We start from the raw sequence: 27,728 nt of genomic DNA on the forward strand, positions 1-27,728 counted from the left end.
CAAGATCAGTTATTGGCTGCCCTAGCAGGCTGTTAAGTCACCTGCCAAGCACCTAATAACCCCAAGGGTATATGGCCGGAGAATAGTTGAAACAACCGCCCCTTTTTCCTGTGTACTGCTTTACACAGTGGCAGTAATTCACTAAATTGCTAGAGCAGCTGTGTTTGCAGACCTGTTTCCATAACCAACATAGTGTATACGAAGTCAGGGAAATCTGGGTTAAAAAAACTCAAGGAGAGCATGGCCTAGAGAAGGACCCAAGGGCCAGAAAGAGAAGTCCAGAGGGCCACATTTGGCCCCAGGGCTTGAGGTTCCCCACCCCTTGGGTAGAAAAGTAATAAATAATTTGATAACCGTCTTTGTGAAAGAAATGGGTGCTCAGAGCAGGGTGCCCTGTAAGGTCACATGGTCAGGTGGACTGTGATGGGTCTGTAATCCTGTTAGTGTGAGGTATTCATGATATTCCATTCAACTCATTTTTCTTCTTGCTCACCTTTGTTTCAACTTCATCAGGAGACCAGCACAGGTGCCTGTTCCTAGGTACCAATTTCTGGGTCTTCTACATCAGTACAGAGTTCCAGCAGTGATGTTCTCTTGCGGAAGCAATTTAGTTGAGAGATGCCTATTCCAGCTCTGCAGGATTTCTGCTGCAGTTATTAATACCCAAAGGGCTGTTTTAAGTGTGGCTCTATTAGAGGCTTGCGCTAGAGTTCAGCAACCAGCAATTCTTTTTATTCGGTCTCTGGCTATGCTTTGATATAAGACTTGTGAGAAGAGACTATTTTCCTCATAAACTTTGCAGTTTGTTCTAATAATCACTGTTTTGAAGTATTACTTCTCATCCCATTGTTGATATGTATGCATTATAGATGGCATTGTTGTCAAACATTCAGAATGACAATGAAAAATGCAAGTGAAAAGAAAAGTTGTAGTTGTCTTTTTCAAAGCTGTCTTGAACTGCCTAATTAGTGAATGAGCAACCAAGAACAGTTAAAACATCTCTACATAAAAAATTACAGACGGATTCTCTGCAATAAATGACTGTTTGTCCATATGTGTGTTTACATATGTATCTATGTATCTTCAATGGTGGGAAAAAGAGGAGTCAAAATGAAAGGGGGGGGGGAAGACCCAACAAAAGCAAGGAAGTTCTGAGCTAAAAGAGAATCCTGGTTGCCAAAACCAATTCCCCTTACTCAACCAAGCCATGCACACCCTTAGTCTAGGAATGGCTGTTTACCCAGTCACAGGGTGGCTGGCTGTTGCAGCGCATCATGGCAGAATCTCATCCCCAAGGAGCAATGCTGGGGCTAGGTGGCCAGCGGTTGGGGAATCCCTGGGCCAGCCACTTGGATTGGCCCCAATTCCTTTGTCATTTTGTAGTTTTAGAGGGAACAGGGCAAGAACTGAGCACCTTTGATCCATTTGTCTTGTAAGATGGGGCTTTAGCTGTTAGCCTCAGATTTAAGCTATTTTTATGATGCCAAATTATAGAATCAGATTCCTACCAATATAGGCTACCCAGTACATGTAACTTTTGAAATGCCATTTAATTTCTCATGTCTTGTAATGACTCATCAAATACTTTGTTTTGCAATCCAAGCAATTTCACAACTGTGGATAAAGGAGATGGATCAACTTCAACTAAAAGATAGCCATGATCAAAGACTGATAACAGCACTTATTTATTAATAAAGTTCATAATAAAGAATGCTCTGTGGGAACTTGCCAAAGAGATGTTTTCTAGGTCAAGTTATTACATGTGCGAAGCTATTATAATTTACCTACACTTAAATAGAAGGGTAGTGAGTGAGTACATCATATATAGTTTTGGGTCCCAATTCAATGTGTCTCTGTCTAATTCTTGGACTGGGAGGAGCATTTGGGTTGATTCATATGTTTAAAGGTAGGCCCATATTTCACCGTCTTGTGGAATCAAGATTTTAGAAAGCTGATGGAATGGAAGATTAAATAGTAATAAGCTCTGTGTGAAAGTGTGTCTGTGTCTGTTTGGATAAAAACTGATAGATGTGCCATCAGCTCAAAATGTAGATCTTCTTGGTGACAGTTGCTATGTGAAATGTTATGAGATAGAAATTATTGTCATAATTAATAATAGGTAAAAGTTTTCCCTTTGATGTGCTATATTCCATATTCCTTAATTAAGAGGTTGTGCCTGTGTTTATTACTGTAACTTTCTATTTTGTCTTATTGGTTCAGTTGCCACCCAGAATCCAAACTCCCACCAGACTTAGGCAAAACTATTAAAACTTCAGTTCAGAAATCTTAAATTTTAAATCCTTTACACATGGAAGCATACAATATAGACACCCACAGCTTTAATCTGAATACACAAACACATACACAAATAATAATACAGTGGGCCTGCCACTTATGCAAGGGTTCAGTTCTGGGGGTCCATGCACAACAGTAAAATCATGAAAAGCTAGGAAGCCCCTGGAACCACACCCTGCATGACCATCCCTACTTGTCCAGAGCAGGCCAGGCCCTCTGCCTCAATTACCAGGTCATGCAAGCTGCTTTCCCTCATGTGATCTTCTCAGAGCCCAGAAAGCAAGGCAGAGGAACTAACAAGCTTTCTCTGTGATGGGTTTTCCCTGCTCTCCATTCATTCATTTTTCAGTCATAACCACCTAAGTAAATTACACGTAAGTGGCAGGCCCACTGTATTTGGCGTTCCTACCCAACTAGGAATAATGAAATACTGTACGATAGTAATACAATAGTAATAGTAATCAAAAGAGTTACATATTAAGTAACTTGGACAGTTTGAAAATCAAAGTTAAAAAAACTGACAAAAATGTCACTTTAAAAGACTGTGGACACAAAATATTTCTTGGAAATGGGAAATAATGGACCAAGTTCTATAGAATAAGGACAAAGATCACAAAAGAATGCTCACCAGCTGTTTTGAACAGCAAAACACACTTTATATTCACTGTAGGGAGGCACAAAAATAGCCTCCCAATGGACAAGGATCTTAGTCTAGGCTTGCCATATGTCAGGAAAATTCCTGACATGTCCTAGTTTTGGGCAACACTATCGTAGTTGTGACCATAAAGTTGATTGATTGCTATGTATGTTTTTAACTTCTGGATCACAATACTGGATATTCTCAATTGTCCACTATAGATCTATAGCTATAGATCCACCAATACATTGAGTACTTGTAAACCATTACAATCAGGTTATTTGTGAACTCTCTGTAGTCCTAGTAACCTTCAAAAGCGATAAGAAATTAAGGTTTGATCCTGGCTTGTTCTTACTAACCTTAGTTGAAATTAAGCACAGTTCCCTGGATTTGAGTAACATGGGAAACGGTGGTTAGTTTAAAAGCAAAAGCTCCTCTTCTGACATAAAAAAGAAAAAGAAAGCAGATGGGAGAGTACATATGTAGATTTGTTCACAGAGGAGGAAACCATGGTTTCCTACTAATTTCGAAGCAGGTCAAAGCCACTAAAACAGAAATGAATATTCCTAAGGGTTCCAGACATGTTCTAGTATATGACTTCCAGTACATGACTTAACAACCTCAACTTTCCTCTGAGCAAAGTTCAGACAGAAAATTTGCTGGACACCATAAGATCTCCACTCAACCTTCTACGTAGTCCTCACTTTGTGGGTCTATTATCAAGGCCAATTAATCAATATCAAATGAGGTCATTTTCACCAAATGATAAGGTAATTACTTTATCAGCATGCCCCTACTGATGAATTCTGCATTCCTTTATACTTGATCTTGACAGTTATTTCACACATCATAGTTGCCTTTGTCATAAGATAAATGTAATTACTGGAATAGCCCCAACATTTTAAAAATAAGCTTCACTTGCAGGTTTTTAGCAGTGCCACTCATCCTGTCAGATTGTGTGGTTTGAAGTGCTATGAAGTCATGTTTAGAACTGAGGCCCTATAGAAGAGATTTTATCACATTCCACAAAACAGATGGTGAGGACACTAGAGCACTGCACCAGAGCACTTTGTGGGTGGAATTGGTATTATCTCGAGTGGTAGAGCCATAGGATTGCCAATAACCCCTATAAACCAAGTATTTTAGGGCAGATTGACAAAAGGAGCTTTGGTTGTCTCATTCAATATGTATGCAAGTAATTAGGAAAGTGAGCAACAAAATCAGTTGTTATTTCAGCAAACTGATAGCACCCACTGCCATATCTCTAGCAACCCTGGCACAGTGAAATTCATATAGAGACCTGATGAGGGTGTAATGTGGATGTGGGTTAGCAAGTGTCACTCAACACAGACAGCACATGAATAACACTGGTGAGTAAGAAAAGACAATCTGAGGTATCTATAGTGTTTGCTAGAGATTATCATATTGTTATAGATTTATAGGGGTAGAATTTAGGGGGTGTCAAAGCTAATTTCCTTAGAGGAAATAGCAGACCCAAGTGTGTAACAGGGCATTACCCACTAATAATCTTCTGTTCTTGGCACATGTAAAAGCTATTTAAGCAGGCACACTTCCTAGGTTGCGTATTGGACACTGAAGTCCTAGTCCAAATCTCTCTGTGAGATGACCTTCTGGGGGATTAGCCATGAGGAGTTCAAAGCACCAAAGGAAATGGGTGTTAGAATACAAATGAATGGAGTCCTCCCTCCCTTTCTTTGTATATAAAAAAGGTTTGGTTTTTAGAAGAGGGTTGGTAGTGATGTAACCAGGAAGCAAAGAGGAATACTTAGGTTGTGATGTGCCCTGCACACCAAAAGAAGTTGCACAGAAAGGATGCTGATGCTGCTACTATGGAGTAAGCTAGCACGTTTTTGGATGTTGCTGCTGTGAGCCCCTCCATTGAAAGCTTCTGGTTATATATGTGTAAATAAAACATATATCAAAAAGACACTAAGGCCTTCTATAGTCTCCATTGTGCCTTATTGTCCTGACAGAAACACAAACCCTGGTTAAATGCCAAACAGCTGGAATTTTGTACACTGCTCAGCCTAGCCTATCTCACAGGACTGTTATGGGGATTAAATGAGGGGGAGAACGTATCTACAAACCAAATGTCTAGTGGAAGATGGAAGGCCGAAGATGAATTTCCTTCAGAGGTACAAGTCAAATAGAGGCTTGCTCCACTTAAATGTTGAACACCTGCCTCCATCGCCCACTTCCCCTGCCACCCCCAACAACCTAGCACATTAGTGGGTGAAAACAGTGGATGTGGCAACAGGTTCTCTCCAGTTTTGCAGGGAAATATCAATTGCAACAGCAGAGGTAGCTACCACCACAAGTTCCAGAACCCCCCTGGCAGGATAATTGTGTCAATTTCCACAAGCCAGAAAGCCCTCAGACTTGGCACATTTTCAGTGAGACAATCATTTCCCCAGATGTGTTATTTTTCTATCTATAGGTCCTTTTTACGTGAAACACCTTTGCCCCATTTGTCCTTGTTAAGTAGTGCAGTCCCAGAAGGGCTCTCTCATGTTTGCTTTTCTTCAGAAGATGCAGATCAGCTTGTAGAAATTATAGGAAACAAATGCTGCTTAGACTGCACAGGCAGCGGAAGATTCATGTTCTCTCTGTAAGAAATAGTTATACAGACATTGCACAGATATATGGGTATACTGTGCTTACACGTTGTGAGAATAACCCCCTTTGCCCTGATCTGTGGATCAAGTTGCTAATGTTTTGTTCATAAGGATTTGAACATAAGAGGCGGGGGACCCTGAACTGTTTAAATCTATCACTAGAGGATAAAGTATCTACCAAAGTATTAATATTAACATGATTATGGGAGTGTTATCAAGAGTGCCTTTATCTTCTGATTGCAAACAATAGCTGCCTGAAGGAGAGTGATACCCTCGAGTATTGTGGGATGAAAACCAACTGCAGCTTTAGAGCCACATAAAGTCTACTTGTGGCTTCAAAAATCAGAAGAAAATTTCTTGAAACCACAATTATGAGCAGTTAGAGAGTAAATGAATCTATTTTTCATCACCTTGGGCGGTGAAGGGAAAGCATTTGAGAGTTATATTGATAAGAGAAAGAGAGAAGATACTCAAACACATTTAATGTTTGTTTAATTGATTAAGCTAGATTTGGAGCATTTGAGACTTCATAAAGGAGTTTTTTTGTTTTTTTGCATAAATATTCAAATATATGTAACAGCTCCAGAAGATTAGTCTCTGTTGTATGCTGTAGCCTGAAAGTATCCAAAGTTCCTCTCTAAATTTTAAAATTTTATCTAATCTTTAATCTATTTAAACTAGATTAACTAATTAATCTGATTTTCTAATACATTGCCCTTCAGTATAAATATTCCCAGGGCAGCTTACAAATTGGTTACCACTGGGTGGGTTTACTACAGTCAAGACAAAGGGCTGTTAGCTCTAGTCAAGAACCCTATAATGGCAACCCATGCAAAAAAGGAAAAAAAGAGGAACTCGTCAGGTGTCTCTAACTGATGCAAGACATAACAGCAACAGATCTGTTTCTTTAACTGCTGTTACACCCAGGTCACATATCTTTAGATGCATATCACATTGAGGATTGGGATCCCAGTTTCAACAGTGGAAATGGCACACTAGTGGAATACCCCTAAACCCTCTTTGCCTTGTGGTAGGTGCTGCTTGTTGGTGAGTGCAAGAGGGTTAACCTGATGTTCACTATAGCCCCCCTCCCCCTGTTGCTGATCCTTTGGACCCATCACTCACGCACATTTTATGCAGCCAGGCTCACTTCTAGTAAATCAGCGGTGGACTGAGAGAAAAGTATCTTTGTAGAAACTGGGGGTGGGGTATAGCCATGGGTAGGGGAGGAAGGATTCTTTACCCCTATTCTGGTACCCCTTTTGTTATTGGGGAAAAAACAGACTCCTCATTACCCCTTTTCAGTGTGACTGGGACAGACTCCTATTTGAAAGGCAAGTCCAGCACCATCGTATCTCGTAGCCAGTGCATCATGGCACATGTAAATAAATTATCTGTGTGCGCGCTGGAGGAAGTGAGTTCAGTAACATTATGTGCTTAAGAGTGGAGGGTCATGATCATTAGTGTGATATGGGGGCCTCTTCAAAACCAACTCTTGCCCTGCAACCTTTGACATAACTCCCCAATACTCATGTTCTGTAACTTACACTGCTAATTGCCCAAGCATGTACAACTGAAACAACTGCATTTGCTTCTCAGTTTATCAATGCTCCCACTTCCTTCCTATGTTTCCTGTGTTTAATTTCAGACTGTAAGCTCCTCAGGGCAAGGAGCTGCCTTCCTGCACACTTAGGGTGCTATATAAATAATAATAAAGAATAAGTTGAAGGGCATTGGTAAGGTGACTTTGGGGAAAAGAAAGCTTTTCCAGTTTCAATACTTTATCCCACCTCTCTGGTGGCCGTCCACTGAATAGTTCTGCCAAAAAAAATAGAAACAAAACAAAACAATGCACCATTTTTAATCCATGCATCTGAGCTAGTTGACATATGAATACCTGGTGGGATGAAGCAGTTTTGGCCCAAGCTTTCAGCTGGGTACTTTGTCATCTCCCTTGTTGCACATGGTCTAGAATTTCTGTTGGCATAGTCAAGACCTTGTGTTGTGTAGTTTAAGAGTAAGATGAGGGGGACCCTAACCCTATATTCCTACAATGCTTTCTGTGTGGCTTTCAGCCTAACCTAATTTTTAGAATGGTTGTGAAATAAATTTGGGACCTGGAAAATTTATATGCTGACTTGAATTCTTTGGAGGAAGAAGAGGATAAATACGTATATAGTAATTGGAGGTCATGGTTTGATAACATCATTTCTGTGTTGTGTGGAGAATACATGTTTCTTCTTTTTTAAAAACATTTTTTATTAAATTTGTCACTTTAACAATCCAATCAAACAACATTAAATATTCCAAATTATACACAATCAAACAATCCAAATATTATGCCAAATTATAATTTTTTTGAGGAATCTTCCCATGCTCCGAGTTTGGGAATACATGTTTCAGTGCCTTTATTTTTTTTCAAAGAACCAAAGTTTGTTCACATCAAGCCATTTCTTAAGTTCAAGAAATAAGAAACGGAGAAGATAGGGGTTTTCCAAAAACTGGAAGAGAATTCCCATCACCAGTTTGGATAAATTGATGCTTTTTAAAAAGGGGACGGGGTTTTCATGGTAAAGTTAAGTGCAAATGAATATTTATTTACCTACTGTCTTACATTTAAAAAGTTACATTTTGGGAGGCTTCCCCACAAAAAGAGGAATCAGTAGAATATTTTAGATTTTATTAGTAAATAAAGATGTAAGTACATTAACATGCTGCAGAATGTATTTTAACTACAGTAGCATTCACTTTAGTGGAGCTGGGAGAGATGCTTAATTCTTCCATTTTCAGTGGTTCATGCTCTAAAGATTTTTTATTTTACTTTGTTACCTGAATATTCCCAACTTTGACCATATCTCTTTTAATGCTGCTTTGTTTCTGGATTTTAATTTTAGAATAATCCTATTACCACAGTACCCTAGTCATGAGCAACTGTTGCTGTGTCTGTTTCTCTGGTACTTTGAATGAATGGCTGTATGTTCATAAAAAATCATTTCTTCTAGAGTCGCTCTATAAAAATACCCCTTAGAGAGGACCTATCATTAATCTTGAGCCCAGAAACTATCGGTAAGGGTGGCAAAATGGATCATTGAAAAAGTGCCCTAAAGACAGTAATAGAATCATTTGTCTCTCTTTCATTAGTGCGCCTCTCTCTCTCTCTCTCTCTCTCTCTCACACACACACACACACACACACACAATCAAATTGGGACTACAGCGAAGAAGGTTATGCAGTGAAGTTCATACAGTTGGAGCTAGAAAATGTAAATGTCTTTAATAATTCTCAGATAAATAACCCTGAATATATTGCCTTTAAGTGCTTCATTTATTTCAACGAAATACTTCTCAAAGAAGTGCTCCAGTGTCAGGCCATAGAGAGCACTTTATAAAGGGATATTAATTATATCCTGAAACTTACAAGTGTCATTGGATAAGAGTCCTGCTGTATAAAATACCAATATACCATTTTACTCCATGACTAATTTCAGCTAGTCCAAATCCTGAATTTCCAGCTGAGAACTGGAATTATTTAGCAATTATTTAGCGGAGCATAAATATTTAGAGACAGTTTGTACTAACAAATCTTGTCTCTAGGAGCCAGGCCCACAGCAATATTCGCAGTGCAAGTTTCCCTCATATAAATCAAGCCTCTAACTTCACACCTTCCTTATTTCATCTTTACAATTTTTTGCAGGCTACCCACGCTTGAATATTTATGTGCCACTGAGTCTAAGGTTCTGTGCAATGCCAGCACTTTGGTATATAAAGTAGGCTACTTAGTGACCTATGAAATAATCTATAGAACATGTTTTGATAGTGAAGACGTGTGTGTGTGTGTTTTAATGTCAGTCCCAACCTGATCCCATAGCTGTTATACTGGCAATTAAATCAACAGAACAGAATGCTAGGACAGCATTGTCATTACAGTGTCACCACGAAAGCTAGATGAGACATGGCATGATCCAGCCCAGGACATGATGGATTCTTACAAAATGATTGGTGGGTGGGGAGGAGATTTAAAGCACAATATGGATGGGTGGAAACTGTGAGCTAATGCCTTCCCTCTACCACATACACACGCTAAGACACACACATGTTTTTATGTCATCATTCTTCTGGTAGGGGTTATTTCTGGTCACATCATCATGGTCACAGAATAAAATTGGTTTTTTACATGACTGCTAAGAATGTGAATCTGTTTAAGGATAACTATGAAAAATGTTGGACGGAAGTGAAAAAGGATCTAGAAATATGGTCAAATCTGAAGCTATCATTGCTAGGCCGAATTGCTGTGATAAAGATGAATGTATTGCCAAGGATGTTGTTTTTGTTTCAAACATTGCAAATATTGGATAAAATGGAGTGTTTCAAGAAGTGGCAGAGAGATATCTCTAGATTTGTCTGGCAGGGCAAGAAACCTCGAATAAAATTTAAGATATTAACTGATGCTAAGGAAAGAGGTGGATTTGCCCTGCCAGACTTAAAACTTTATTATGAATCAGCCGCTTTTTGCTGGCTGAGAGAATGGATGCTTCTTGAGAACACTGATGTGTTGGACTTAGAAGGCTTTAATAATGTCTTTGGGTGGCATGCATATCTGTGGTATGATAAGGTCAAAGCACATAAAGCGTTTAAAAACCATATTGTCAGAAAAGCACTGTTTAATGTTTGGATAAGATATAAGGATTTGCTTGAGAATAAAACCCCAAGGTGGTTGTCACCAATGGAAGCGAAGGCTCAGAAAAAGCTCAATATGGAGGCTAAATGGCCGAAATATTGGGAAATTTTGGAACAAGAGGGAGACAGATTAAAACTGCAGAGTTTTGAAAAATTAAAAAACAGAGTGTGAGATTGGCTTCATTATTATCAGATAATGGAGGCATATAATTTGGATAAAAAAATTGGCTTCCAGGTGGAAAAATCAAAATTGGAAACAGAACTGTTAGATTCCAAAACTAAGAATTTGTCAAGAATGTATAATTTGCTGTTGAAATGGAATACTCAGGATGAAATGGTAAAATCTGTTATGATTACCGGTAAATGGGCACAAGATGTCGGGCTGGGAACAGTTATGGACCACAGGTATGAAGTTCACGGCATGTGATGCCTTAAGAGAGAATATAATGAAAATGATATACAGGTGGTACATGACACCAGTGAAGCTTGCGAAAATTTATCACTTGCCCGATAATAAATGCTCGAAATGTAAAGAGATGGAAGGTACATTCTTTCACCTTTGGTGGACATGCCCAAGGATTAAGGCTTTCTGGGAGATGATCTACAACGAAATGAAAAAGGTATTTAAATATACCTTTCTGAAGAAACCAGAGGCCTTTCTCCTGGGCATGGTTGGCCCATTGGTGCCCAAGAAGGACAGAACTTTCTTTATGTACGCCACAACAGCAGCAAGAATACTTATTGCAAAGTATTGGAAGACACAAGATCCACCCACTCTGGAAGAATGGCAGATGAAGGTGATAGACTATATGGAACTGGCGGAAATGACTAGCAGAATCCGAGACCAGGGAGAAGAGTCGGTGGAGGAAGATTGGAAGAAATTTAAAGACTATTTACAGAAACATTGTAAAATTAATGGATGTTAGAATGATGTTGGAATGAATCTAGGTGATTTTAGCAAAAATGTATCAAAGTTAAGAAAAATAGACTGTTAATTGGTGAAAAGAGGGAAAGTAAACTTACATCAAGATCAAGATAAATTTTCAGGATAAAAATTTTGAAGAGAGGGAAAGGATTTGCTGAAATGGATAACTGACTTAGAATACAAAAAAGGGAGGTGTGAGGAGGTCAGGGAAACAAGCAAATGAAAGATAAGCTATGGGAAGGTTCGATTTGTTTTTTTCCCCCCTTTGTTTTTTCTGTTTTTTTCTAATTGTTTCTATTTTTTATTTTTTTATTGTGATGTGTTGGTTTTGTTATTGTTCAATTTGGTGTTTTTCTTTTGTCTTTTTGTAAACTTAAAACTTTAATAAATACTATTTTTTTAAAAAAACAGAATAAAATTGTTTTTTTTAAATTTACTTTCAGGGGGAAATTTGCATCTCCAGGAAGGACTAGGAAATACAGTGGCTGAGACGCAGTACGGCAAGGGGGCAAGAAATGGCAATACATAACTCACCTATGCTCCCTTATAAAGAACTTTTGCTGTAAGTTAACATCATCAGCGGTACATACTTGGGATAGTATTCAACCAGATTTAGCTCAGAGTTGTTGGCATCTGTCTGTCTCGAGAGACAATGGAGTGCACTTCCAGGGATGAAACCAAACCACTGGAGAATCACAGAACCCGCTGTGGCAGCAAAGACTGGTAATTTGTACTTGCTGCCTCCCGCGTTGTTTTGCTGCATTAACAACACTGAAGTGACCTTTCTTATGGTGCACAAGCCTGGGTTGCCCAAACAAAAAGACTCACCTCTTGGCCTTGTTGATGGGGTCCAAAGAAAAGCAGAGCAATACATTTGCCACCAGCTTGGTTGCAGGAGTTGCTGGAAGGAGGCATACAATATGCCACCCACACTGGATTTGTGTAGGGTTTATTCCTTAGCCTTTTCCTTCCCCAAAGATGTCCCGCAAGGCAGCGGGTACAGATTTTTCCTTGGGGTTTACTCCCAAAGACTTTTTAAATGAATGAGTAAAGCTACAAGGCAGAGGAAGTTTAGGATCAGTTTTCCTTTTCCTAGATGAGCTACCTCCCCAGGTTGACAAGCCCCATCTGCCCCTCACTTCCCTCTACAACACATGCAGTAGCTACCTTCTTGACTGTTGGACCCACTATTGGTCTTCAATCTGCTGGAAACTGTCCTCGCATATAGGGGAAGTCGCTAACTCAACAGGAGTTTGAGACCCATTGGCTACCCTCCCCTGGTTTAGCCTGTCAGTCGAAGCCATTTCCCATGGTGTGGCCGTTACATGCTGACAGCTTATAGGAGCTACGGGTGAGAGCTGAGTGCAGGTTGGGGAGCAAAGGTGGTCAAATTACCATAGAAGGAGCACAACATATTCTCTACCAGAGGTACTACCCCTTCACTAACCACCCCATAACACCCTCACTCAGAGCAGACCCACTGAAATCAATTGATCTACTTTGAGTCAAACTTAGTTGGATACTACTTGGCAGTCCATGTAGTTTTCATGATTGTGCAAGGAAGAGGCCTGGTATGTACACTCCATCCCAGGAACTGCTGCTCTTCCTGGACGGGAGGGAAAATAATGCCTTGTGGAGCAGGGGAAGCAGTATAAAATCTTCCACTAATGCATTAGTAATTTTGCATTGCCTTTTTCCTATACATGTTAATGGAATTGTGACCCCTGTCTTCTAATTCAGCAGATGTGCTTCATCAGTGCATACATATAAATTTTTTAACTTGCCTTTCAAGGAACTCTGAGGTTCTCCTCCCCCCTTCCATCTTCTTAACAGCAACCCTGTGAGGTAGGTTAGGCAGAGAGAGAGAGAGAGAGAGAGAGAGAGAGAGAGAGAGAGAGAGAGAGAGACCCAAGATCACCCATTGAACTTCATGGCTAAAGTGGGCTTTGACACCAGATACCCCCCCATTCCAGTCTGAAAATAACCACTACAACACACTGGTTCTCCACATGCAAGCTAAACTGCATATGGCAAAACTGTGCGGACTCTACAGTTTCAGAGTGGGGGTTTCATGCTCTCACTGCTTAATACACCCAAATAAGAGTGCAAGAAACAGACATGTGGTTGTTCTCTGTGACAAATTCTAATGGGATGGGTTTGCAGCCGAGTAGTTAAGGAAAATAACTGGACTGGTTTGTCCCAACGGCATTATAACCCTTGGGATGAAAAAAGTTCCCCACCCTTGCTACAGCCTATATAATCTGACTGTGTAACACTCTGAAACTTCACCTTGGGGACTTAAAAAAAAAAGAAAAAGGAAAATAATAATAAAATGCATTTGTTTATTGCTGATGATAAAGCTGTGATAGGTCAATTATTTGTGCATGCCACTGCATTCGACAAAATGGTGTATCTGGTGTAATTCTCAGGCATAAGTTGAAAACTGTGCTAGAATGAGAAACATCTTAAATCTTTATTAGATGGTGATATTAAAGCTTCACTGATACAGAAATATCTTCCATCTGGGTCCCTCTTTCGTTGTTGTTATTGTTGCTGTGAAATGTCTATTTCCCAAAGGAATATGGCCCATTTTAACCTGCTGTGGGACAGAACACCTGTTCCACATATCACTTCATATGTATAATGTACAGCTCCACCATTATCATGCAAAGCAGTCAGGGCAAGTGAAATGACGGCTTCATGGGACGTGCAAGATTTAAAAGCAGCCACAGTTCATTCATTGGTATATCTAGCAGAGAGATTCCTACCCACCCACCCCCAAATCACTATCTTTCAGCCTGCTAGGAAACTTGTGGAAGCTCTGCTCTCTCCTGTCCCTCCTAATAAAAGGGGTGGGGTGCAATAAAAAATAAGCTTCCTCCTACTGTTACAGATTCACTTCTGCCTTATTAGAAATCTGCTTGCAAAGCCAGTCTGTGACATGAGCCAACTGTATCTTGGCTGCCAGTTACATATGATAATGTATGGTCCCAAAGTGGATAGATGGCTGTAATTCACTTGAGGGACTCTGCTTATGTCATAAAGCGCTTGAGCAGTTTATGAACAGCAACAGAACCTTAAGAGTGAATTACAGCCCTGCATTCACTCCTAGGACATCTGTTGTTGTTGTGTATGGATTTTTAAAAATAAATTAAAAGGGGAAAAATCCTCCTTCACCAAGTCTTCAGTTTCCGAAAATGTTGTGCTTTGCTTTAAAAAAAATAAATCTTCATCTGGAAGTTGCACCTGTTTGGCGGTTCTGGGACAGGTAGCTAGTCCAAACCTCTTAAAAGGACATGTCCCCATTCCTGGGGACGGGGAAGGGCCTGTATCTGTAACAAAGTGCTGCTGTTTCATAAGGAAAGTAAAATTAATGATGGTGTTATCCTGCCAGCTAGGGCTGAATAAAACAGTAGGCTAATTGTGAACTATGTAATGGTCCCAAGCCACCTTTGTGTTGAGCATATTTTGTCAGATGCCTTACAGGGCAAGGATTATGTAGCCTCTAGATAGTGTCCATATAATGAACTTACACTATAGTATTAAATAAACCCATCAGTCCTGGAAATCAACCCAGGGGTACAGTTTTGCACGAGAACTAGACATCTTAGGCTGTTACTACCACAACCCACCACTATTCATTGAAAGAACCCACTGCAATGAAATTGGTTAAAACCAGTGTAGGTGTCCTTGGGGATGTTAACAAAAAAACCACCTCAGCAGCTGCCACTTCTACCACAACATGGTGGGGAGGAGAGGGTTAGGTACACCTGTCAAAATTTGTTATTCACCTATTTAGGATTCCTTTCCTTTGTAGAAAATAAAACCTTTAATGAACAGCATGCCTTGTTTTTTCTCTCTGCTAGATTTGCATAATATTTCAATTTATGGTGGCCAGCCATGCATTGCCAAAAAAGGGGGGGGGGGAATGCATCACTACACCACTGACTGGTCCCGCTCCATGTCTTTCCAGATGCATTTGCCTGGCTGGAATGTTATTTATTTATTTTATTTACAACTTGTATATACCACTTCATTATTCACATTTCAATACCGTGTACATAAAAACAATAGACAGAAAATGATCCATTAAAAAAATAACTTTTATCATAAAACTATTTTAGTTTTTATGCTGGCTGGAACAAGACAGTCTTACTTGTGCACCTGAGATTCATCAAGGAAGAAGCCTCGGTTGGGAGAGAACTCAATAGGCTTGAGCCCACTAAGCTATTAGGAGGTTTGGAGCAAGGTGCCACCAGTAAACTGATGGTAGCCAACCCTCTTTCTCTGTAACATCTGAACTGGGAATGGTTAAAAATGCCCTGGACTGGTGTCTGGATGCAGTGGTGGGTTGGATGAGGGCTAACCAACTGAATGTGAATCCTGGCAAGACCAAGGTTCTGTGGGTGAGTGGCTCCCAGGTCTGGGAAGTCAGTAAGTTGCCTACCCCAGATGGAGTTTCTCTCTCCCTGAATGTAAAGGTGCACAGTTTGGAGGTGCTCCTGGATTCAGTTGTATCACTAGTGATGCATTCAGCACCAGATGGTGAGAGAGTTTAGGGAATGTAAAGTGGTGTGTGGTTGCACAGCTGTCATTGTGCAAGCATATGGGTCCTGAGTGAATGGCTGTGTCAGTAAGAGCACAACCTATTAACTTTATCAGCGGGACCATCTATTAAATAATCATGTACTTGCATTGGGCTGGCTGCAGGACCCAATGCTTCCACCATTGCCTTCTCAAACAGAAAGACAGCAGCAGGATGATGTCTCCCCTTTATCACTACAGAGTGACAAACAGCAGCTCTGCCTAGTGAGAGAAGACATGAGATAAAATGCGGAACCAACATGCCTCAGGGAGGCATGGGACTTCAGAATGTGAGTTATCATAGCATCTAATCTCCCTTAATCCAGTGCTAATGTGCTTGTGTGGCTATCAGGGTTTAATGCCACAAATTGTAAATGGGCCACTGTTTTTTGGAACATGAATGAAAGGCAAACTATCTTTTTCATATTCAGCCGTGAAGGACTATTCATGGTCTATGATTATAGAGGACCTGACTTGGCTTGCATTATAATGTAAATCCATACTTAGTTGCTCCTTTCAGTTAAAGCCCCAGCTAGTTTATTTTCTGTGCTCTACCATAAATGCTCTAGAAGACCTTCACCCTGAATTTTTGGTTTACTCTACTTTTTTCATGAAAAACAGTTTTAGAATAATGTATTCTCCTTTCTTGAAAATAATTTCAGGTTAAGAGAAGAATTTTAGTTTATGAGTTCTAGTTATGAGATTTACTGATCACCACTCTGATTTCCATATACAGTATGTTTTAATCTGGGTTAGACAGGATAGCCTACATTAGTAACATATGGAGACAATGAGGCTAATAGATGTAATATGCAGAGGGGGCATAAGACTGGGGACAGAGGCAAGTAGTATGCTAAGTGTCTGTCCCACTATGAGGCAAATCAGCAAAAACAAGGAGTGGGTTTGATGAGTAAACACAAATAGGGCCTCACTTTGCAGCAAGTTGGTTCTGATTCAAGAAATCAATTAAATAATTAGAATTTACAATCAACCCCCCCCCCCCCATGGCTTCAACATTTCTGGAAATTTTACACCTCTGTACCTTAGTTACATCCATTGATTTCAGTAGGTCCATTCTGAGTAAAATCTAGTTGAATACAGTCTATTAGATACAACCCTATTCCCCATTGTACTTTGTGGCCCTAACTTCTGAGTAGAAATGTATAGGATTGAACTGTTAGACTTAAAAGCATATATCTTAAGAAAGATTGGAACATCACCAATCCTAGCTTTGTTGTTTCTCCTCAGTTGCAAAGGAAGGGGATTAGAGTGGGTACATGCAGGTGAAATTATAAGTGAGCACAATATGTGAGACTGTATAGCATGTTTACAACCTGAATGGATTTGTATGTGCCTTAATGATATTGAAACCTAGATATCCCCCCCCCCCGCTGAACTCTTGTGAGTTTTCATCATTGATGTTTTGTCTCTCCACCAAGCTCAAAGGCCTATTCTCATAACGCCTTCCAAAGTGGAAGCAAGTGAACAGCCAAATAATTCAAGTATCTTTATCTCATGGTAGAGCTCTCCCTAATCACACCACAGGCATTAGAAATTCTTTGATAGCACATATAGTCTCTACATCATAAATTGTGCTATGACCCTTCAAGCAGTTTTTTCATGATGTACCATACCCTTGCAGATTTGATCATCCTCAACTATGGAGCATTTCCAATGTTGCCATAACACTCAGAACCATAGTAGCTCAATAACCTGACTTTGTGTCAAAGATCAGCAGCTTGATTCAGCAACCACTGAGACTGGAACACTATATTCCCACTGCAGTTAATAGACTACTTTTAAGCATGAGTATCAGCTCAGTCCTGTGACCAGCACATAAATGCTTATGATGGTGCATATCAACATCTGCATATCATTGCAAAACATTACGTTCTGTCAGAGTTAAGCATTATTGTGCTGGCTTCATAGGCAATTACGCACCAGTGTTTAGCACCTGAATTCCAGTAAGTTTTCTGGCATATTTAAGTTTCTGGAGTTGGTTGAAAACCACTGCAACTACACATACAGCTAGCACCACATTCAGATAAACTGGCCAAACAGCTCTTTACAACAAGAAAGGCTGAAGACTATATCACCCAGCTGACACTACCACTTAGCTGACAAGAGGCAAGTTATGTGATACCTGAACCTACAACCAATTAGAACGAAGCAAACTGTGTGAATGAACCCCTTGGCTATCATATCCCTTAGTAGGTTAATAGAATCCTGAGTATGGGATTAATACAAAAAAGTCACCTTGATTCTTTTGTTTTTCCTTTGTTCTAATCTAGCATTTCATTATTCTTACCCTCTAAAATTCAATAAAGCCTCAAGGTCTATGTGCCAGATCAGAACTTATTTAAATACCACCTTCAGTGTTTTTCAGACCTTCCAAATATCAAAGCAAGTGTTGAATTAAACATTCCTGAAAGGGAATGCTTCAAAGTACTGTTTAATATGTTTAGGGTTGCCCTATCTATCAGATTGGCTAATCTAACTAAATCTAGCAGGATAGGGGGAGAAATCCACTTGGCGCCATGAACTACTGGAGAACACTTTCCCCTTTCTGACTACTAAGCTTGCTGTTTAATTATACAAATATTTGTGGGTTTGGCTACGGTGAGTACTAATTTGTTATTCTAGCAAAAAGCTTCAAATTGTTTGGAGCGTGCTGGGAAAATAGTCACTGCCTTTACGCGCATGACACGCTAAGCTCAAGAAAAACCACTGTGCTACTGAGGGACCTTACAAGTAGGTGCTTGTAAAGAAAATAAGTTAAATTCCCAGTAGTATGCTGAAAATCACAGCTTGCAAAGACCTGCCTAGTGGGCACTGAGCAAACATGCTCACTTGCATATTGTTTTTCAAGTTGTCACTAGTTAACATTTCTTATTTTTCCAGTAAATGATGTTCATAACGTATGTATTTTTCTTACCTTTAATAGAAGAACGTGGATCTAGTTCCTTGACATCTGCTGTTAATAGTGTCGTAGTTGATATGTCTTCGGTCTAAACCAGAGTCGGGGAATCTCTTGTCTTCCAGATACTTTTGGACTATAACTCCAATCATGGTTATGCGTTGTTTAGAAGTGCAGTGCAATGTTGAAACTCATAAGTTTGCACCAAGCAGAGGTAGGCCTGGCAGGCAACAGACATGCAGTGCCTAACTTGTCTCTCTTGACTTTGGCTATCTGCCTTACAACTATATTTTGATCAGTGCTAGAGACAAATCTGAGCAACTGCTAATTCTTATTACTTTAACATGTGAAGGAACAACTATTGTAGCTACCACTAAATAGGCCCTTCTTAATTTGCCTTGTCAGTGGTTACCACAGCAACAGCTATAGAGATGTTAACAAGTGAAGACCTGAGAGGATGTCTTTCACCTGGCACCAAAAATGTGTAAATGGAGGCACCTGGGAGAGAGAGAGGAGAGCATTTTGTAGGTGGAGGGACCTCTGAAAACAACTTTTCTGCCTCACCACAATCTGGAACAATATACTGTAGTTGTGCAATTGCCCTTGATATGCCAGCATCGCTCCCGTGCTTTCTTTGCCAAAAAGCAAGTAGCTAATTCATTTGATGTCCACTTTCTCCAAGATGTGTCCTGCATTATTGAGATTCAGTTTCATGTTGGGCAACTGGGATTGGGCTCTGGTATGTTCAGGGCAGGACTTTGGGATAGAGGTCCAGGGCCCCATGCCACAGAATGAGCAGGACTGACCCCGAATGCAGCAAAGCCAGCTCACAAAGCTAAAATCTAAAATGACCTCACTTGCACCGCTGATTGGGCTCAGTTCCGCCACAGTGATATGACAATGGAGGTGGGGAATCCAGAGGCCACAATGGCATCTATGAGGGATACAATGCTAGAGCACAAAAACAGTGTGTGCTGTTTTCAGCCCATTGGCTCCACATTCCCTAACACAATGTAGAAAGGAAACCAGTGGGCAACTTCATAAAATGGAGGGCAGGGGGGGACTGCTATTATTATTATTTGTTGAATTTCTATACCGCCCTATACCTGGAGGTCTCAGGGTGGTTCACAGAACAAAATCAAAATATAAAACCACAAAGTATATAGTCAAAATAAAAACCAACCCAATAACACCTCCCCACACAAAAAAACACCACATTTTAAAAGGGCATAGGATGTCAATCAAATCAACCAAAGAATTTATTATTTCACAAGAAGGGGAGGAAAGGAGCAATATGGGTAATTCAAATAGATTTACGGTGAGTCCCTAAACTAAAGTAAAAAAGTGGGGGGAGGAATGTGTGTTGTAATTTATTTAACTATAGAGTCTCTCAGAGCTGTCTCTGGCTACACAGTCCTGGGCTGGGGCACAGCTTGTAGGCCTCAGTCTCTGTCGCTCCCTGACTGTGGAGCTGCTACTGTTAAATTAACACTATATTTTTTTGGGGGGGGATTGCTGCCATATCCTGCGCTGTCTCTGTTCGTGGTTCTTTTTATTCACTCTCTCTGTAGCCTCTTTTTCTTCCCCCGGAGCTTCAGCTATCCCCTCCCTGAAGCTCTTCAACCAATTTACCTCAGGATTTCCTCAGAACTCCCTCACAATCTCCTCAGAAACCACCTTTCAGCTCCCTACCACAACCTAAGTGCACCCTCCCCTCCCCCGCACAAAGGATGCTCTCCAGGCCTCCCGTTGGGCGTTGCACTTTTACAAGACAGCATGTTATTCCGCAGGGTTTCGACATTTTGATTCTTCCTTCTTTCACCTGCTCCCTTTCCTCTGTTGGAATCTGTTCTGAGGGAGAGTTGAACGGACATTGTGGTAGGTGTCTTCACAGGCGAAGGCACGAAAGTGTCAGAGACTCCCTTCTGCCAATGAGGATCTTTTGATTTCTGCCAAATCCCACCCCCAACTGCAGCCCCCTGTGCCACAACCCGTAGAGTCACTCCAGGAAGTCCCCAAACCCATAGGAGTGCTTTTCAAGGCACACGGGACTGTAGTGGAAACAAGATGCAATGCCTTCTTGTGTGACAGCAACTCCACTCACAGCTTTCTGCATACTATTGAACAGCTGAGTGATGAACTGGGGAGTCCAGTATAAATGGAAAGTATTTGGGATGAGGGATTCCCCCATTCCCTGGAACATGCTTTCGGTTTCGTCGTCCCGCAGACCTGGCCCAGAACCAGTTTTGCTTGTGAGGATTTATGAGGCCATTTTTCCAAAGTCGCTAAGCACTTTTTTGAGCTAATTTACTCTCCCCCACTCACTCCCCACCCTATAAACCCATCATCAAATTCTTCAGTGGTGCTTGCTGCTTCTAATTTGCTTATTTTGATGAACAGAAAAATGCAAAACAGCCAGCAGCTTCTCATTTGCCCAAAAAGGAAAGCAGAGGAAGTCTGTACAACAAACACACAGGAAGGGTGGCTAATGATATAGGAGCATCACATACGCGGCAATATGGGAGCATTCTTCTCTTGATGCATGAGAGACTTTAGCACGTGCATTGGATTAATGGATGGGAGACAAAGAAAAGGGCCTTGAATTAACCACAAAAGCAATCTATGGATGGCAAGTATCTCTATAAAGTGAATATATAGCATATTAATCATAAAGCAAGCAGCTGAATGCATGTAAATTAGAAAAAAAGGCTTGTATATAGGATACAGGGCATGCAGAGTATGTCAAAGGATGCCTGAATTTCTGCGGGATTTGCATACAGAGGGTGAAAAATATTGCTTCTTTTTTATAAAAAAAGTAGTTCAAATAAGCAGGTCTTTATAGTAATTTGAAGTAGAATGGAAACCAATTTTTGATCATATACACGATGATAAAGAATATTGCAATATGCTTTGTCTTGATTCCAGTCTTCTGACCTTAATCATAAAGAATATGTTTTATTCCCGGATGTTATTACCATTGTTCTATTGGGGGGGGGGGAGATTTCACAAAATGTCTGTTTCACTCTGCTGTCCATAGCCTGCTATCATAGATATTTGTCTGAGCAAATCTCTCAAACATTCAGTCATGTTCTGCCTTCTCCAAGAAGTGGGAAGGTCGTCATCTACCATGTAAATTGCCTTTGTAAGAAAGGGCACTGGGACATTACCTTTGGAATAATCTGTTCTCTTACAAATGCACAGGTTGTCCAGGCGTTCTTGGAGCACAGAAGCTCTGCTAATCCTAAAGCAACATCAGACCAACACGCCAAAATTCCTGGCAAATTCAATAGCCAATAGAAAATTACTCTGTTTGACAGGATGCAAACAGAACGTGTACGGTGAGCATTCTTATGTCCATTTGTTTCTTTGACCTCTACTAGATTAGGGAGTTTTAAAACAGAATATTACGCTGTACAGCCTCTAGCCAGAGTATATTGCTATTTTTCACATCCTCGTTCCATTTGGAAGCTATCAAACTTCTTTTTTTAAAAAAGTCCTTTGTTGTCATCGTCATTGTAAATACATTTTTTGTATTTTGCCAAAGTTTCTTTGCTTCACCCCACTGCCCACAGTCTGCCATCATGGCTACTGGTCTGGAACAAAGCTCTCAAACATACTGAAAACTGGCAAGAGGAACTATGCAAAGCAGAACAAAACAGTAAACCAGCCATTAAGCAGAGAGTGGGGAAAAACAAAATAATGTTGAAAATCTTGGGAGAATAATATTTACTTCAGGCAGACTCTTTCTTAAACTCATGAAGCTTCTTTATCTTAAGGGTTAGATGTGCAGGGTTTGGTTTATGAGAGACCCATGATTAAATCCTGGCTCAGCCATGAAACGCATTGTCTGGCCTTGAGTATATCTACGGTTGCCATATTTCAAAAAGTAAAATCCTGACACCCCCAAAGTTGTTGAGCTTTGGAGCTGTTTCCACTGTTTTTCCCCTCGTGTTACATCTGGGTTTCCCCCTGACATTTTGCCGATTCGGCAACATTCCCCCCAACGCCATTTTTACACCCCAAAAACAGGACATGTCAGGATTTTTCCTGATGTATGGAAAGCCTAGTATATCACTCTTTCCCCCAACCAGCTCAGAGGGTGGCTGCAATACAGTATAATATAAGGATTTATTGAAAGCCATGCATATCATTTTTAGTACAGCTGAAAAGAAGACTGCATTTATACTTAATGTCCATGATGGAGAGCTTTGTTCTTCAGGTATTACACCACAAAAGTGGGTGTCCTTGTTAGTCACTGATAACTTGCATCTTTAGGTCCACATCTGTTAATATGATCAGGAGGACAAACCAGATCTTTCAAATTAATTTCATTCATTGGTTGTGCAGCATCCTTGGGTGGCATCTTCTGGAACGGCCAATTTGACTCCTCTCTGGTGCCTTCTAGAGGCATGAAAGTGCCATTTCATTGGTATGATGTCTGCTATCAATACAGTTGAACTTCTGAACTGTGAAGCTAAGAAGAGACTTCAGCGTGTTTATATTATCTAGGATATGTGAGATATAGAACCTAAGTCCACAGGTTTTTGGACTAGGTTTGTGGTGTCTGTGTACTCACCACATACCACTATTCCTATTTCTTTCTCCATGGATAGAAATAGAACTTCTCTACATAATAATTAGGTGCATTCAAGATGAAAATAACAAAAGGTCCTAAGGAAGCAGTACAGACTGAGACAAGCTCGTCACTGACTTTGTGGCTTCTGCACAACATCAAGGCTGAGCTTATACAGCCCACTTCTATAGTTAACACCTGTGTAACGTTCAATAAACCAGTCCCACAAGTCTCATTTGGTATCTCCAAAGTGTCGTCTGTTACGTTCCTGTCAATGATGGAGCACATAATTCATTTAGAGGGGCAGGTTGAAGTGTTCATGAATGACAAATTAAGATTTACTCCTAACATCCCTGATGAGGTCTTGTTGCATTTAGGAGGTTTATAGATCTGTTTCACGGGAATGTTCTTGATAAAGTTGCATTTGTGGGTTGTTTATTCAATGAACAAAGTAATCCATTATGTATTTGTATCTGGTTTAGACATGAATTGAGATCAGGAACTTGTAAGAAATTATTCCTAATTTTTGCACAAGTCGGAACAAAACCTACCCACTCGGGGAGGGGAAATCTGTTTCGTATCAGACTGCATGGAACGTGGCCCTATGTACTTAAAAGGTTTCCAAACATAAATGTTTGACAGCTCATACAAAGGCAAGAAAATCTCTAGTAAAACTTAATAAAGATAAAATAAGATATAACCCACACATAGAGTTAACCAAACAATGTTGCTATTCCATATCTCTCCATCGCCCCAAAGTAATCTAACAAGTTTATAGACTTTCTAACAGCTTTCCTGCTCTATTTTCTACTTCTAGACTGAGATATAGTTATAGCCACTTAATCTTGTATGATTCACAAAGTGATAGAAAAACTACTTAAGCCAGCATACAGGTGCTTTAATAAGAGATATTCTTTTTTGCTTTGGTGAGGCTAAGCTAATTTAAGTCTGTACTTTCAGTGGTTTGTGAATCACACTGCATTCCAGATTCCTGTAAGGATCCATGACAGAAACTCTTCCACCATTGCTCTACCACCATTGCTCTATAATTTGGATTCTCTGTCTCACTTGCAAGGCTGGTGATCTTCTAACTGGTCTGGAGCAAGTTTGCTAAAGTAGCTGAGTAGCTGAATACCCACAAAAGCAGAGTAAAGAAACTGAGCAGAATCAGATGTTGTACCAGCCAGGAATTTTACAGCCATTCCTGGTGACCTATCCTTTCTTAGAGCATTACCAAAGTCCTTGTAAGTGGAGCTCAGTGATGAGAATACATGCATAAATGCCTTCTGATCTGGACTTCCACTCAGACTTCTTATCATCTCTGCTCTTGAAGTCCTGATGGTGATTGCAGAGGGCCAGAAGCCTCTCTCTCTCTCTCTCTCTCTCTCTCTCTCTCTCTCTCTCTCTCTCTCTGTGTGTGTGTGTGTGTGTGTGTGTGTGAGAGAGAGAGAGAGAGAGAAATTAGATTACTTCTAGTCTCCTGAACCTGCAGCTTCCCTAAGTAAGATATGTTTCATGGAGATACCGTATTTTTCGCCCTATAAGACGCACTTTTCCCCCTCCAAAAATGAAGGGGAAATGTGGGTGCGTCTTATGGGGCGAATGCAGGCTTTCGCTGAAGCCTGGAGAGCGAGAGCGGTAGGTGCGTACCGACCCCTCTTGCTCTCCAGGCTTCGCGGACCTCTCCTCAAGCAGCGGGAACGTTCCCACTGCTTGGGGAGAGTTGCAGGCATCCCGAAGCCTGCGCGCGCTGATCCCAGCACGCGCAGGCTTCGCGGATCTCTCCCCAAGCAGCGGGAACGTTCCCACTGCTTGGGGAGAGTTGCCGGCATCCCGAAGCCTGCAAGCGCTGATCCCAGCACGCGCAGGCTTCGCGGATCTCTCCCCAAGCAGCGGGAACGTTCCCACTGCTTGGGGAGAGTTGCCGGCATCCCGAAGCCTGCAAGCGCTGATCCCAGCACGCGCAGGCTTCGCGGATCTCTCCCCAAGCAGCGGGAACGTTCCCACTGCTTGGGGAGAGTTGCAGGCATCCCGAAGCCTGCGCGCGCTGATCCCAGCACGCGCAGGCTTCGCGGATCTCTCCCCAAGCAGCGGGAACGTTCCCACTGCTTGGGGAGAGTTGCAGGCATCCCGAAGCCTGCGCGCGCTGATCCCAGCACGCGCAGGCTTCGCGGATCTCTCCCCAAGCAGCGGGAACGTTCCCACTGCTTGGGGAGAGTTGCAGGCATCCCGAAGCCTGCGCGCGCTGATCCCAGCACGCGCAGGCTTCGCGGATCTCTCCCCAAGCAGCGGGAACGTTCCCACTGCTTGGGGAGAGTTGCAGGCATCCCGAAGCCTGCGCGCGCTGATCCCAGCACGCGCAGGCTTCGCGGATCTCTCCCCAAGCAGCGGGGACGTTCCCACTGCTTGGGGAGAGTTGCCGGCATCCCGAAGCCTGCGCGCGCTGATCCCAGCACGCGCAGGCTTCGCGGATCTCTCCCCAAGCAGCGGGAACGTTCCCACTGCTTGGGGAGAGTTGCAGGCATCCCGAAGCCTGCGCGCGCTGATCCCAGCACGCGCAGGCTTCGCGGATCTCTCCCCAAGCAGCGGGAACGTTCCCACTGCTTGGGGAGAGTTGCAGGCATCCCGAAGCCTGCCCGCGCTGATCCCAGCACGTGCAGGCTTCGCGGATCTCTCCCCAAGCAGCGGGAACGTTCCCACTGCTTGGGGAGAGTTGCAGGCATCCCGAAGCCTGCAAGCACTGATCCCAGCACGTGCAGGCTTCGCGGATCTCTCCTCAAGCAGCGGGAACCACCGCTGGGCTCCCACGGCTTGCAGAGAGCTGCCTGTTTGGGGGCTGGGGTTGGGGGAAGCTCGGGCTGCCCCAGCCCCGCGCCTGGGGGGGAAATAATTTTTTCCCTTTATTTCCCCCCAAAAAAACTAGGTGCGTCTTATGGGCCGGAGCGTCTTATGGGGCGCAAAATACGGTACTCTCACTGATTTCTCTGGTTTCCCATAAAAACGGGCCAATGGTGAATTCCTTAAGAATTCACATAAGAAATATTTACTATGTGAAACTTACATAGTTAAAGTAGTATTGTGACTTTCGCTTGACACTGTCACATTAAAAGAACTGGGCTTTTAGGAGTTGCTGATTTGTTAACAGTTCACCTCTTGCTAAACAGCTTTTTCTGGTCATTGCAGCGGATTGAGGAAAACTGCAGTAGATTGTGGTTAAGAACTGGACCAATAGAGCAGAAAAGGTCCTTGATTGTCATGTATTTGCTAACAAAATCTTCATAAAATGCTGGATTTTCAAGAACAGATTGTAAAACTCCTGCTTTCCCGACTTGGGAATATTGTAATGCACAAACCACAACACTGGACTTAGAGAGACTTTGTTTTGGAGCAAAATCAACCCAAAGATAAATCTTTCCCTTTCAGGAGCTAAGCTTCTGATCTGTATCTTGAGCTACTTGCTAAATTTGTTTTTGCTGCTAACAAAATTCTCTTACTTACTCTTTCCTCTTCCAGAGAGTTGCCACATTCTGATGGTCATGACATTTCTCCAGCCTAAATGAAGTACAGACATGACTGTTCAACTTTTATGTCCTTTAGAATGACGAGGTGTAAAACACAGGGCGGAAAGGAGAACTAACCAACCTGGCATTTGCTTGGCTTGTTCACCTTCAGCATTTTAACCTTGTGTCTTGACTGAGGAAATTTGTCCTTCTCTGATGGAATTATAGTGTGGCCAATATAAACACAATGGCCAGCACCAATTCCCAGATGTTTTCAGTGTGGATGCTTCATGCCAGCTGCTTGTTCAATCAGCTTCGACTGAACGCTGCCCTGTGGTAAACTCATTGTAGACAATCTTCTTTCCTGCAGTGAAGTGATGGTTTAACATCCTCCTAAATTATCCTCCCCCTCTCTTGCTCTGTCTGTTGGAAGCAATGCTCAAAGATACTTGGAGACTGTAGTTTATGTGTGAAGCAGACAGATTGCATCTCTAACATCTAACACGCAATAACAACAATAAAGCAGCCTGACGTGTGTTTTTCTGTGTAAACAGTTTCTTCTGAACATGGAGCCAGTGAAATGTTTTGAGATGTTCAACTTTTATTACCGTATTTATCATCTCTTTTGTAACATTTCCTCATGGAGCCTCATTTGTGTATTTTACATTGTCTGGAGAAATAAAAAGTGTTTAAACATAAAATACTGATATGATAGGCATTTTATGAGAGCCCCCCGCCCCCCGGCAGCTTGTGCACACGGACAAGTCGTGCTGGGACAATTTTTAAATGATGTGAGTAGGAGTTCTGTAAATATCTCTGTTCCAAAACTTAGTGGGGAAAGTGGGGCCTGGAGCTAAAATAACAGTGAAGGGAAGGAATAGGCTGACTGATTGTTGGTGCTTAAGGAATCCAATATAGAATTTGCAATTGTGATTTTTATTTTTAAGTGCAAACATGATCAGGTGGTCTCCCCAAGAAATGCATA

General features: G+C 41.5%; 2 long non-coding RNA genes across 4 annotated transcripts in view; one reads left to right on the forward strand and one right to left on the reverse strand.

Moving 5' to 3' along the window:
• LOC308570248 overlaps window positions 1-18,816 on the reverse strand; it is a 92,709-nt gene extending 73,893 nt beyond the window's left edge. Inside the window, exon 1 of one of the 2 annotated variants that reach the window (XR_014001035.1) lies at window positions 18,689-18,816. This is a non-coding gene — a long non-coding RNA (uncharacterized lncRNA). The remainder of the gene's footprint in view (window positions 1-18,688) is intronic. The other variant, XR_014001036.1, reaches the window with a different exon arrangement.
• On the forward strand, window positions 1,801-27,444 carry LOC308570231. 2 transcript variants are annotated; one of them, XR_014001012.1, is made up of 5 exons: window positions 1,801-1,906; window positions 15,955-16,043; window positions 18,796-21,299; window positions 21,872-22,008; window positions 26,757-27,444. It is a non-coding gene; the product is annotated as an uncharacterized lncRNA (long non-coding RNA). The 2 variants fall into 2 exon arrangements; XR_014001013.1 differs by lacking the exons at window positions 1,801-1,906; window positions 15,955-16,043 and having other exon boundaries at window positions 18,702-20,548; window positions 21,071-21,299.
• The last annotated feature ends 284 nt before the right edge of the window (window positions 27,445-27,728 follow it).

Source organism: Podarcis bocagei (assembly GCF_964188305.1).
Source record: "Podarcis bocagei genome assembly, chromosome: 12".
NCBI lineage: Eukaryota > Metazoa > Chordata > Lepidosauria > Squamata > Lacertidae > Podarcis > Podarcis bocagei.